Consider the following 15,105-nt stretch of genomic DNA (forward strand, 5'->3'; position numbering starts at 1 on the left):
TATTGTTGAACATGGTGCTTAAGTGGGGAGCCAGTTTGTTCTGAAGTTCATGTAAAATGCAGCTTGGGATGTTGTCCAGTCCCATGGATGCTGTGTTTTTGGCTTTAGAGAGTGCAGCTTTTACCTGTGTAGTTGTGATTACAGGGACTCTGCATTCTTCCTGTATTGATATGGGCCCTTTAGGGGGTGAGAGGGGGGTAAAGTTAGCACTGAACCTATCTGCCAGGATGTTGGCAATATCAGTTGGTTCTGTAATTTTCGTGCCTCTGTGTTGTAACTCAGTGCAGATCTGGGTGTTGCCATTGAGATTCTTGACATAGTTATAGAATGCTTTGTGGTTGTCCTTAGAATCAGTGGCGATTTTGTTTTTGGAGCTAGCTTTGGAGGATCTTGTAAGGGATCTCAGCTTCTTACTGAGGCTGACCAGGGAGCTCCTCCACTCATGGGATTTTACTCTCTTTTGCAACAATTTCTTCCTTCTTTTGTACAGTTTGTTTATGGCAGGGGACTACCAGACTGGCTTCCTTTTTTTGGAGCATAGCGTCTTGGTTCTGTTTGGGATAGCATGATCCATTTGTGTAGGATTCAGCAGTTATACCTATATTGTCCATCTGCATGGATGTCATGAAGTTCACCACTTCTGTCTTAAGAAGCATGAATTTGGCTTTGGAGAAATTGTTTACCGTGGTTTCCTTAATGGGGGGTGAGGGCAGTATGTGGATATCAAGGGTGATTAGCTTATGGTTGGATCGGACCAATGAGGAGTTGACTTCAGGTGTGGAACACCGGTCACTCATGCTGGTAATGACTAGGTCTAGGATATTGTTGCCCCTGGTGGGGGTGTGGATAAGTTGATCCAGGGCATTGAAGTTTATGAATTCCAGAAAGCATTGAGCTAAGGAGCTGGTACACGAGTAGTTTTCCCAGTTAATTGTGGGGTAGTTGAAGTCACCCATTATTAGGGTGTTTGGTTGAACCCTAATATTTTCCAGTACATCAAGAAAAGAGGAGTGGGAATTCTATGGCATGGTGGGGAATCTGTAGCAAGCTACAATTTGGATTGCAGTTTTGCCCAGAGTTAGTTGCACTTGGATAACCTCGGATGCATTATGTTGAGCAACTAGCCTGGTGGTGTGGATATCCTTAATGAATATGGACACACCTCTGCCTTTGGTGTTTCGGTCCAGGTTACATGGCCGAAAAGTGTGGTATGAGTTATAGTCTGGTAGTGCAGGGGTGCTCTCTGGAGCCTTGAACCAGGTCTCAGTCACTGCACAGATATCGCCCGCTTTCACATCCACTGTACACCACAACTCTTTTCATTACTCTTTATCAATTACTCCCAGACTTTTTCAAATCTCTCCTTTACTCTTTATTAAACTGAAAATATGTTATTACCCTCCATGCCCACCAAATGCCAAACTCATCTCCAATAACCGCAGAACCAAAATTGGTGTCCTTCAGCTGTTTAACAATCTGTTATTACTATGCAGGGATATTCTCACCAGTGCAGGCCAAAACAATACTCTCTCTCCATTCTCTAGTTATAAACTATCAACATGCAACAATTTTTTCTCCATAAATATATGTATCATATGCAATAAAATCACAGAGTTCCTTGCCTGGATAAGCCTGTCCTCCACTAACATACTCGTCATCTGAGAATGTTGGCTCATACCTCACATTAAAGACTCTGAAATACTTCCCCCAGGATTTATTATGCTCAGAACAGACCATCCAAATAAAAAAGCTAGGATAGTTGTCACAGAGTATCCTACCCCTCACTCTCATACGGGTTCAGGTACCTGGGCAGCGAGACATTTCCCTGTGGTACATCTGACTGGGGACACATGGCTGAAGTGACATTCAGCTGCAGAAATATGGCTGTTTGCAAATTCCCTGTGGGCAAAGAGAAGAATGTGTTGCCATGCTTACAACTTTAATAACCAAATGCACAGGGGGAAAACAATGTCCATGGTCCCCAAGGGAACATGAGACAGCAGGCAGTATGGCAGGCATTAACAGCAGGCTGGCCAGAGGACATGTCAGTGGCAGTAAAAATGCAGTGCACAATGGGCACTGCCTTTATAATCGATGTGTGTGGACCACTACCCCCTTCACAGAGTTTAGGAAACATTACCTAAAACACATACTAGAGCATAAATGTGACTACAGTAGCCTGCAGGATTTCCTCCATGCTGTAGCACACTTGTACATGTTGTAGTTACATATGTAGGTACTGCACACTGAGAACAACACTCACTACTTCTTCTGTCCCCATGCATTTGGTTATTAAAGCTGTAGGCACGGCAGTGTGTGCTTCTCTTTCCCCACAGGAAATTTGGAAACAGCTATATTTCACAGCAGCTAAATGTCACTTCAGCCATCTGTCCCCAGTCAAATGTACCACAGGGAAATGTCTCGCTGCCCAGGCACCTGAACCTTTCTCATACCCCTTATAGCCATCCCATCCCCAACTTCAGTAATGCTGAACTACTCTTCTTTAACCATAAGTTAAACAAACACAAAATCTTAGTTTAATTGCTCTTTATATCTCACTGGGCAACAATTTATCTGGTCTAGAAAATGTATTACCCTGGGTTTCTTCCATTTCTCATGAAACCATAATTCTAGGTGACATTAATATTGATTGGATGAAACTCTCCAGGCATTTCAGTAGTAACATTGTCAAACTCTTTGTCTATTTTTTCCCAACTAATACATCACCCCACCTACACCAACAAATCCAACCATTTTGGCTCAGTTATAGACTGTTTTTGTTGCCTACCCAGACAACTATATGGAATCAGTAGTTCTCTCTGATGCTCTTAGTGATCATCATCCTACCACTGCCACCAGATGTATTTATCAGCCAAACAAACAACACACTTATGAAACCATTCATGACCTATCTTCAACCCTTATGTTCTTTCCTTAAATATCTACCTCTTGATGAAGCAGCTGCTAAATGTAGCTCAATATTTCTAAATGCATTAAATGGCCTAGCCCTTCCTCGGAGGAGAAAAAGAACCAAATCTAATATCACTCCTTTGCGCCCATCACACACAAAATCCATTATGGTACAGACACAAGGCCTGGAAAACATACGTGAAACAAAAATCCCCTACTAATTAGTTACACTATAGAGAAGTGCATAATCTGGCCAAAAAGCACATAAATAAATAGAAAAAACTGTATTACTCAGACTCTCACCATACCTACAAATCCACTAATAAGATATTCTGGCAATCTATCAGAAACATACTTCATCCTGTAACAAATTCTATGCCTTAACCTTCTACCAACAACAACACCAAAACTGACATAGCCTCCCAATTTAATACCATTTTCACAGAGAGTATTGCAACCATAACCAACATCTTCTCCTCCACTTCTACGACCCCCCCCCCATACTCCCAGATCCTCCTCTCAGTCTCCTTTCTCTCTCAAAATTCTTCCTATATCACTTATCAAAAACCTGCTTAGTAATCTTACACCCTGCCCTTCTTCTGGTAATCTTCACAAAAAAATTCTAAAAATTGCTGCTGGTTCTATAGCCTACCCTATCTCTGTACTCATCAGTAGGTCAGTCAACAAAACATATGTTTCTTCCTTTTGGAAAAAGTTAATTATCCTACCTCACAAGGGTTGGAACTCAACATAACTATCTAACTTTAGATATATTGCAATACTGTCACCATTATACAAAATTCTAGAAAAATACATTCACAAACAACTCCTTAATCACTTAGGTGAAAATAAATGTCTCTGTCCTTCTCAGCATAGATTCCAACCTGCACATAGTGCCACCACAGCTCTCCTAACTTTCACTGATATAGTCAGTAAAGCTAGAGATATGGGTAATTTTGTCTCAACCCTCTTTCTTGATCTCTCTAAATCTTTTGATACTGTCTCCCATCTCACACTCTTATCACAACTTTCTCTCTCCTTGGTTCTATTGACAATGCCATTTTATTTTATTTTATTTTACATTTGTTGACCGGGCTAGTCTAGCTGGACATATTTCCATTTTCAGTAGAGGCCCGGGGAGAAAAGCTCTACACAGATATACAAAGTATAAAAATATTGTTACAAGGTAAGTAAAGGATTAATAAACAATAAAACAGATGTTTTTTCATTCTAGATATAAAGTAGCAATAGAGAGAATATTACTTAAGGAAGCTAAAAACAGTTGTAATACAGGACAGTAACGTACAATACTTCACATATTATGGTTCTCCAATTATTTGTCCAATAGACACCAGTCTATTAAATTTAATTTATGTTATGTTATTTATTTATTTAGCATTTGTTTGCTGAAAAAGTCCAACTGGGACAGAGTCCATTTTCAACAGAGGCCCTGGGAGAAATGCTCCATATACATGTCTTTGGAATGTTGGAGAAAAGTGGAGCACCCACAGGAAACCCAAGTGAATGCATGAAGGAAATGCAGGCTTCTCATGGAAGCCAACCCTGTCAAGAATCAAACTGGAGAACCTCTTGCTGTGAGGTGACAATTTTAACCACCACACCACTGTGCTGCTGGGGATATGGATTCCATTCAATTTCCTTATCTACCTGTCAGCACTGGAGTTACACATGGCTCAATCATTGGCCCTCTCCTCTTTAATATATTCATTAACAATCTTTCATCTGCATGCAATTAAGCTACTTTTATACAATGTGCTGAACACTCTACTCTAATCTGTTCCTCCAACAACCCTCCTCAACTATAAACATTAACACAAGACACATTTAACTCCAATGAGACCTGGTTTACCAATAACCAACTCTTACAAAATCCCAAAAAAACACAACTCCTATTTTAACTTCCCAAGCAACATTCTGAAGAAAAATTAAATTTCAGGATAACATCATCAGATAATAGTGAAATTGACATTGTTCTTCATTCCAAACTATTAGGTGTCACAGTAGATAAAAATCTCAAATTTGATCTGCACATAAACAACACCATCAAATTAACCAAGGAAAAAGCTTGGCATGTTATATAGGGCTAAACAGTTCCTAACTAACTATTTTAAAGCTAAACTTGCTGTGACTTACCGCTTCCCTTCCCTTCTCAATGCCTCCCCATTCTAACTAATCTTAACTCCTTCCTTGAAAACAAATTAAGTCAATGCTACCACAAAACAGCAAAATCTGCTACAGGTCAACCTTACAAATCACACTACTGTTTATCCATTAAAAAATAACTGGCTTGAATTTCCACACCAACTTACCATGAATCAAGTACTGCTACTAAAGAGAAAATACCCCAAGTATCTGGGAGTATATGTGAGACACACATTAAGTGATACAATGCAAACACATTTGGAAAAGATGAGAAAGAAAATATGGGAGATTCTGGAAATGGAAAACATAAAAATATGCATAATTACGTACAATTAATTTAATTAAATAGATGTTTCTCCCAGTTACAGAACATGTACCTAGAAATTTGCCAGTGGACCCAATGGAAAACAAACTACTAAAACTGCAGAAAGACTGAGAAGGGAGGATAGACAAAGAAAAATGAAGAAGGGTTTCAAACAATAAGCTAAGACATGAAGGAGAAAAGTGCTAGACACTCCAACACATACCTATGTAAGCCTTAGCATATACCCCTTCCTATGTGGATAGAAAGTACGGAGGGGACCAAAAGGCAAGAGGAGAGAGGGAAAATAGTAGAAGGTAATCAAAGATGTGACAGTAAGACACACAGTATTGAAAACACTATAGGAAATTATATAAGAATTCAGATTAGCACAAAATGAATGGTGGACATACACCAGCCTGGAAAGAAAATAGCTGGAAAGGAGGAAGTGGAGTCCCAGGGAAAGGAGAGAAAGGAAAAATGGAAAGGAGATCTCTATGGGGGAATAAGGAAAAACAGGATAAAGAGAAAAGCAGAGCAATTTATGAAAACTCATGGAGGAAAGAAGAGGAAGCTACAAAGAATGAGATATGGAAAGAATGCAAGGGATAAAGGTAGCAGATATAGGAAGGTGAATGGTGAAAACTTCCTAACATCAGATCAGAAATGTAGAAAATACATGGGGTGGATGATCTGATAATAGGACTATTTCACAGATGGTGCTTCACACCGAAAAGATTATATAAGGAGGTAAAAAAAGTAGATTAAAAATGCTGGAATGCATGAGAGATATGTTCTGGGAGTGCATGCATCTAGGCAGAAGAGATCAAGATAGTGACTAAAAATCTGGAAGAGGATGTATGGTAATGAGGAAAAAGGGTGGTTGACAGGAAAATGAATGTGTCAATAAGAAAAATGGCAATAGAGATAAAGAGTCTAATAGCCAGAATATGGAAAACAAGGGGAAAGTTCCAAAAAGTTAAACTTTTATAGACATTATAAGAAGTATAAAGCAGAAGAAAATGAGAGTGCCAGGAGAAAAAAAAAAGGAGAAATGGAAGGAGGTGCTAAATTACTACCAATCAAAATGAGTGGGGTGGAGGTAAAAGTAAAACAAATAGTAATATGAGACAGAAAAAACACTGGTATAAAGTAAAAATGTGCACCATGCTGTATTTTTGCATATTAAGTAATTCCCCTAGATTCAATAAACTCCATGCAGGAATGGTGCTATTCCTGCATGAAGTGGTTCGTATATGTGTAGCCACAGCAGCGCGCCTTGCATATTCATGAAGGCAAGCTGTTGTTAAGGCTAAATGGACACAAAGTCAGCAATGCCCAGCTATGCTTGCCAGTGCATGGACTACAAACTCACCCCCTGCACTCAGAAAGTGCCATACAGCACTTTCTAAATCTGATGTGGCATAATATTACAGAATTTCTCTAATATTATGCCAATATTTCAGTGTCCACTGAGACTGAAATGAAATAAATTTGTATTCAGTGTCTGTGAACACTGAAATACATACAGGAGCAGGAAAGCAATGCAGAGGGTGCGTGACAGGTTCTGTGACACACCTGCTGCATTGTAAAAGTGCTGTATGACACCTCTCAACCTGCTAAAGCATGAAATGTGTGCAAAGGCACAAATAATGGTGGGACAAAGCACTAAAAAGGGACAGTACATAAATATTTTCCTCACAAACTTAGAAAGTTGATTGAAATCAGGTCATGCATTAGCAGGAATTTCCAAATAATAGAAGCCTGAAAGTGAAATGTATGCCATTATGTCCTGACTGCAGTCCTCAATGACTTGTCAGAAACCCACATTACTCACTATATAACCTAATAATATAATAATAATGTAATAAATCTTTTTTTTACATGCTAAGGAATGTTTTAGCATAGCTAAGCGGTGTGCATGTTATGGCCCTCTGCTTAGCATTGCTTAAACATCCCTTAGGAGATAAATAAAAATATACAGCTGAAATCCCAAAACCAAGAAAGTGTAGTGGTTAGAGTCCTGGCTTTACATGCAGGTGTTCATGGTTCAAGTACCAAAACAAGCAAGTTATTTTTATATGGGAAAGCAATGTTAAAATTATTTTTTTAAACTTAAATTATTTAGTAACTATTTTTTGTCAAACAGGGTAGTGTAGCTGGTGTAAAATAGAAGTGTGAGTGCATATGACATGTGGTATCACCTATGTATACACAAGTGTCCCATAGAGTATAGTCACACCCCTTACTAATGTAATGAAAGCACATAGAGGGATGTCATGTAAAGTAAATCATATACACCTACAAAATGAAGCCATTATCCAGATTTGTTTTAAAATGAAAAATGAGCAATGTCCAGCTATGCTTGCCAGGTTTAAGCATCACTTACACATAATTGCTAAGCAGCAGGTAGCTCAGCTAAGTGGATTTTTGCACTGTTTACCAGTGCTCAGCAATTACCTCTTTAAGTACTGTTCAACCCAGCTTAGCAAGTTTGCACTTTGCTAAGCTGTGCTCAGCATTTTTTAAATGGTCCAGTGATGGCAAAGGGCAGGAATATGGCCTTATTTAAATGGTTCAGGGGTGAATATACCCATAACCTGTTTAGTTTGACCTCTTCAAGAACATGTCTGGTGTTGGAGAGGGAGCTCACTTTAGAGGGCAGCATTGGAGCATTCAGGAGCCCAGGGACATAGCTGGACTCCTTGTTGAAAACAATGGTGAGAGACTGCTGCAGGGCCAGTACCAGGGCTCAGAATACAAAACAGAGGCATGGGACCGTCTTGCATGTGATCTCATCAGTGCTACTGCCATCCACCGGACTAGTGAACTTGTAAATCACCACTCTGCTGACCTAAAGCAGAGGAAGTGAGCACTCTTGGCCCACTGGATCCAAGATGCAAGGGCATGGAATGTTCCAGTAGTGAGTAAGTATCACTATCAAGTAGTTTTTAGGAAATACTAGCCTGAGAATGTGATAGACAGGTATGCATAATATTTGTTCCTCTCCCCTACAGCTGCAACAGGGAGGGCTATGAACATAGAAGCTCATGGTGACAGACTGCTGAGGATATGCTAACAGGCTAGTGAGTACAAATCTACTTGGCAGTATATTAGTCAAATAGCTAAGAAGGAGTACATTGTTTACTGCTAGTAGGTATACTGTTACTGTGTGAACTGAATAAGTAAAAGTTTGACTGACTAATATTGATTTGCAATAAAAATCCTGACAAGGAAATGTTGTGTTTATTCTGGTATGTTGTTGCAGACATAATAGAATGTATACAGATTCTTCACAGCAAATGTGGCTGTGACAGGATACATTAACTGATCTTCTTCTGTGAACCAGCTGTAAGAAAAACTGTAGATGGTGAAGCTGTAAAATAAGATATAACTGAAATGTGAAATATATACTGCACTAAGCTCTGAACCTTGAATAGTAATGTGGAAAATTTCAAAGTGTGTTCCATCCAATATTGCCCTGTGTTAATCTTTGCTTTCCAGGTTGTAGTAATCCAAAGGATTAATACACAGTACACTATCTGTCATGCATGCATCACAAGATTACAAGTTCAGACTGTCTAACCAAGAGACTATTAGGCAGAAACCAGTGAACCAAGAAACAGCAATTCCCCAGAAGTTCAGTCTGATGAGAAACAGCTTAGTTGTTAATTTTGCACACACAGACACAGTTCAAATCCAGTGAGTGGTATTAACGTGTGCATATCTACACACAAGGAATCAGTAATAAATGTAAAAACAGTCAGGTAGTGTTAACAGATATTTTCTCCACAGGTTGTACAGGTAAGGAAATGTTGGTAGTAGCTGTATGAAGGGTATACTAATATACTGTGTACAGCTATTCAACTGTCACACCACATGCCTGCAAATGACAGTAGGATAGGTACATACAATATGTACTCTTCCCAATACATGTCTCTCAAGTGTCACACTGTCATGGCTACTGGTCACTGTTGCCAATAACCCTGGACACAGGACACCAGTTGAAGTATGCCAGTAGGACACTCACATAACAACACTCAGGTACGCCTCCTGTGCCAGATATGTAACCCTGACATGTACGAGTCCCATCTAGGCATGTACCCATAGTTGTCACAGTTTGCCTCATACCATTTCAGGCTGACAGTTTAATAGGTATGTTTGTGCTACAGAAGCTATGGACCATAGGCAGATGTAAAGTGAGGGCAGACCCAAAGAGTATTAAGCAGTATTGTTGTGGAAAATAGAAGCATAAACAGTCATTAATGGACTTTTTGTCTCTTCCTCCACCCCTCATCTGGATCAATACTAAAAGTCATATACAATAAGTATGTTTTACTCCAAACCTAATGTTGGGATTTGTGTTCTATTATTGTTCATATATTTGATTGCTTGCATGTTAACATACCTTGTTCAAACACCATTGTCGGTGGCCTGTTGCCGTTAATGTTACTGGCATGCTGATACTATGAATACTGTTGTTCCATTTATGCATGTGTTCATTTTGCTATGCAACTGTTTCAAATCTGTTTTATGGGGTTGATTAGAACACCCATGCATGTTGTTATAACTAATCTGAAAATGTGTTGTTCATGACTAACCAACATATTCGTTAAACCTCAACACCATAGCATGTTTGGGAAGGCAGATCCTGACGGATCTGCCTGTCACACTTTATCTGGCCATGGCACCAGGCCCCAGCACTTCTGGGATCCAACTCGGGCCTTCCTCATCTGCTGGTCCTGCACCACTTTTGGGTGGAACTTCCTCAGGGGATGGGGCCCATTCCCCCCCTGGGAGCGGTTGCGGACAGAAGCCTGTCACCCGCAGTCAGGTCTGGCTTTTTGTGCACAGCACCATCTCATCAGAGGTGGGTGGGCAGCTGCACCAGATTGAGGGCTGCCTGGTGCACCTCAAGGGGCAGGCCACCCCTCCTGTCCAGCCCCCAGCACAGCCACCTTTGGGGCCATGAAGGAGAAGTGATGACTGCCCATGGCTGGGTACCTCAGTCCCACTGTATCAATTTGGAGGCTCATGGGCTTTGGATTCCCAACCATCTTCCCCGTCAAAGGTGTTTCCCCTCCTCATGTGTCATATACTGCCCCTGTCTGCTGTCTTGACTGTCTTGTCTGTCTGCAAATGCAACCTATCCCACCCAACCTACCTCCCAAAATATACCTACAGCCCTTCCCCAACATCCTACTGTCACCTTAAAAAAAAAAAAATGGGCATCTGTCTAGCAAAAAAAATAAATAAATAAAAACATTGCCCCGTACATAGCTCTACACTTTGCCCCCATGTATGGTGAAACTAATCAATCAACCCACTGATTATTCTGCAAATGTCTGTCACCGACACCCCTCCCTGTGGGATGAGAGGCTGTATATTCCAAATTCAATACATGTAATTCCCAGCTGTTGCCGAAGAAATGTAGAAGTATGGTCCTTTCATACATCTGTCCTGCACATCCCAAGCTGCTTTTCATAATGTTTTACCCTCTGCTTGCCCCCATTTCACCACTTTCCTGTCACCCTTTTTTCTTTTCTTTAAAGGCAATTAGCATGGGCATCAGCAGGAGTAAGCGGTGCTAAGTGAAGCTAAGAGGGTTTATTTAACCGTCTCTTAGAAATGCTTAGCACCACACAAAATGATGCAAACCCACTTACAACTGCTTAAAAGTGCCTTAATCACTCTATCTCCATCAGCCTTTGTTCTGCCCAGCAACAAAATAATCAGCCATGCCAAGACTTGAACCTGGGATCCTGTGCACTACAATCACAGCAACATATCATTAGACCATCTGAGCAGTGGGAAGTTGCAATGCTTTTAAAAAACGTATCATTTATGTAAATGTGACGCCGTCTTTACTGCCAAATAAGTATGTTTCAGCTAGAATCATAAAGTGACACTATTTACTAGCCTTTGTCCACCACTGATGTGTGCCTTTTTGCAGATGTCTGGCTCTAACAGGAGCTAGATGTCTTAACATAACACCCATGCCAATGCAAGCATACCTTGTCCTGTAGGATGCTGACATTTCTGCAGTTACTGACACTGCTGTCTAGCTGTGGAGAGCACACCAACCTTGCCAGGTCACTCATCCCATCAGATGTTCAGACCCCAAATGGAGGCCTGAAAAGCCACAGGAGGTGGAATGTAGAACATTAGCATACACATACACACCTCCAGGCTGGCCAAACAGTATGTTGCATGGGTGACATCCTGAGTGCGGTTAACAGTTGACAGAATACCAACTCAAATCATAGCTAGCTACAGGCCTCCAAATATGACTATGGACACCCACCACACCTATTGGGACCTGCTGGAATCTGTCAAGATTCAATCATCTACCCTGCTCCTGGGTGACTTCAAATACCCAACCATTGTGTGCCTGACCTATGCCACCTGAACATGAATGCACATAGATTCCTCAGCTTTGTCAATGGCAATGCAGTGGATCAGCCAGTCAACATCCCTACAGCAGGTGGAAATCTCATGTACCTGATCCTAGCCAAAATGAGTAGCCACTGTAGCACTCATACAGTGCAATCCCCTTGGTAACATCTGCTCACATAGCCATCACTGCTCAGGTCACCATCTCCCCTGTCCCACACCCTCCCTCCCTTTACAGTGTCAAACAGAATGAACTGTACACAAATAACTATAAATCATCTCAGAGCAGGTAGAAGTAGCTGTACAGCCAATGTCCCATTTGCTGGAACTATCAGCAGTGTCCAGGCCCACACCACAATACTATGTGGGCACCCGCATAGCTGTATGGACTCAGCAGTACCTGACAGAGAAACATCATCTCCCTCAAGATAGGATAAACACCTGTAGTGGACAGCAGCAATACACAAATACCAGGTAGAAACAAGTGCTGGATGGGCCAAGAAGGAACAGGTGCCTCATTGGAAGCAATGTCATCTTTGTCTGTAAAAGCAAATAAGGACACAGGTGATATACCCTAAGGCTGTCTTTGAGTGCAAATTGGACACATCCACCAAGGCAGATCACTAGGCCTTCCACACATGTGTCTGCAATTCCAGAGACAACACACAAATTTGCTCTGTAGTGTTGGTCAATAACACCACATGCACATATGGCATAGATATTGGCAACCAGCTGCAGACAGGTGAAGTGTAAACAACACCCCCTGTTTTCACAGTAGTACACTTGTGCATGTGCAGCACCTGCTCCCCTCCCCTCATCGTCAGGAAGCAGGTATGTAATGCCCTCTCAAAGGCAACACACAGAGGTCTCCATACTCATGATACTATCCCTGGCTGCATCCCACATGAACACAGGCATGGGCTCTCAGAAACATTCCACACTGTAGTCAAACACAGCTTGAACACCAGTGTCATCCCATTTGCACAGAGGACAGTCACTGTCATTCCTATACACAAAGGTGGAACAATCCACCAACCCAGCCAACATGATGCACATCAGCTTAACTAGACTGCTTTGCAAAGGGATGGAAGACATTATCAAGGACATTATGAACAGGGACATCGGTAACATCAAAATGCCTGGGCCCACACATCATGGCATTGTCAAAGGGAGATCAAGTTTGTGAAACCTGACTGACCTTTTTGCAGTGGTCAGCAAACACAGGGACAAGGAGAAGATGGTGAACAATGCCTACCTTCACCTAGCCCTATCCTCTGACACTATTCCCCAGGTGGACAACATACATAAGTCTACATAGCTAGGCACTCACCTGTAGGTTACCAGATGGGTAGCTAACTGGCTCAATGATAGTTGCCAGTCAGTCAAAGAAGTAGAACCCACCTCTAATAGTAGATTCATCCTCAAGGGTGTACCGCAAGAATCGGTCTGTGGGCCTCTACTGTTTGAGAAATATGTATCTGAGGTACAGGACAATAGCAGTGGTCTGTGGCTGACGAGGTGTATGGATGCTTGCAAGCTGCCCAATGCCTTACATTCCCCTACTGATGTGGCCATCCTCCAAGAGGCAGTCACCTGATTGATGATCTGTACAAGAAGCATTACAGCAAACAGAATGCTAGAAGAGCTATCACTCCACCTGCTGTGGCAGATGTCATCCACACTAAGTATGACAGTAATAATGTACTGAGCATGCAAAAAGGTGTGAGGCGATTTGTGAACTGAGGTTTGTAGCAACCTGACAGTTTCCCACTGTGTGGGCACCATTGTACAGAAGGCCATCTACATGGCCCACCTTACAACTATGGCTATGTCATAGGTAGACCATAGGTAGCTGTAAAGTGAGGGCAGACCTCTAAAGTATTGAGCAGTACTGTTGTAAAAATAGAGGCCTATGCAGTTGTTAATGGACTTTTCTTGTCTCCCCCCACCCCTCATCCGCATCACTAATTATTATTCATATACAACAGGTATGTTGTTACCAAACCTAACGTTGGGACATGTGTTACATTATTGTTCATATAATTAGTTATTTGCATGTTAACATACCTTGTTCACATAGTATTGTTGGTGGCCTGTTGCCACCATTGGTACTGCCATGATGTTACAATGCTTACCGTTGTTCCAGTTATGCATGTGTTCTGCTTTCTACGCAACTGTTTCACATCTATTGTTTTGGGTTAATTGAGCACCAATGCATGCCTTTAAATCTAATATTGAAATGTTTTGTTCATGACTAAACAATATATCTTGGAGTACCTCAACACCGTAGCACATTTGGTAAGGCCGATCCCAGTGGATCTACCTGTCTCACCCCATCAGGCCATGGCACCAGGTCCCAGCATGTCATGGACCCACCATGGAACTTCATCTCTTGCAGGCACTGCACCAGCTGGGGGAGGTTGCTGATATGAGCCCGTCGTCCACCGTGAGTTCCGGGGTATGGTGCACAGTGCCATCTGCTTTGAGTTGGGTGGCCACCTACACAAGATGGAGGGCTGCTTGGCACACATTGAGTAGCAGGCTGCCCCTCCTGCCATCCCCTAGCACAGCCACCATTGGGGCTGTGAATGTGCAGTTATGACTGCCTGCAGGTAAAGATGTCAGTCCCATCATATCCATATGGGGGCTTATGGGCCTCTGATTCCCAACACCCTCCCCATCCAAGGTGTTTACTCCCCACATGTGTCATACACCACCTCTATCTGCTATCCTGTCTGTTTTCTTTGTTTCCCTACTTACCAACCCAAGTGTGCCTACAATCCTTCCACAATATCCTACTCTCACCATAACATAGGGAAAAGGGCATCTGTCCCCAAAACAATCATCATCCTATACATAGCTGCCCATTTCCCACAGGTGTCCACTGGACACATGTAATCTAGTCCAAGGGGTTTGACAAGACATTTCTGTTGTCTTCACCTCTCTCTCTGGGGTTTGAGTGTCCAAATTCACCTCCAAATCACATATAAATGCACAGCTGTTGCTGTATTATAAATGGACAGCTATGGACCTTCCCTGCACCCATCCTGCACATCCCTAGCTAATTTTCATATTGTTTTTACCTCTATGTGCCCCTTTCTCACCACTTTACTATAACCCCATTTTCTTTTTTTTTTCTTCTAAATGAATTAGCATGGGTGTAAGTGGGAATAAGTGAGTTTGCACAATGCTAAGTGAAGCCAAAACAGATTAAGCATCCCTACGGTTAACCATATGTTGGCATAGCTTAGCGTCATGCAAACCTGCACAAATACGCGTAAGTCTGCTTAATAGTGATTTAATCAGTCTGTCACCATCAGCCACTGTTCTGCCTAGCA

This window comes from Protopterus annectens, chromosome 1.part2 (genome assembly GCF_019279795.1).
Source record: "Protopterus annectens isolate FY-2018-M chromosome 1.part2, PAN1.0, whole genome shotgun sequence".
Lineage (NCBI taxonomy): Eukaryota > Metazoa > Chordata > Ceratodontiformes > Protopteridae > Protopterus > Protopterus annectens.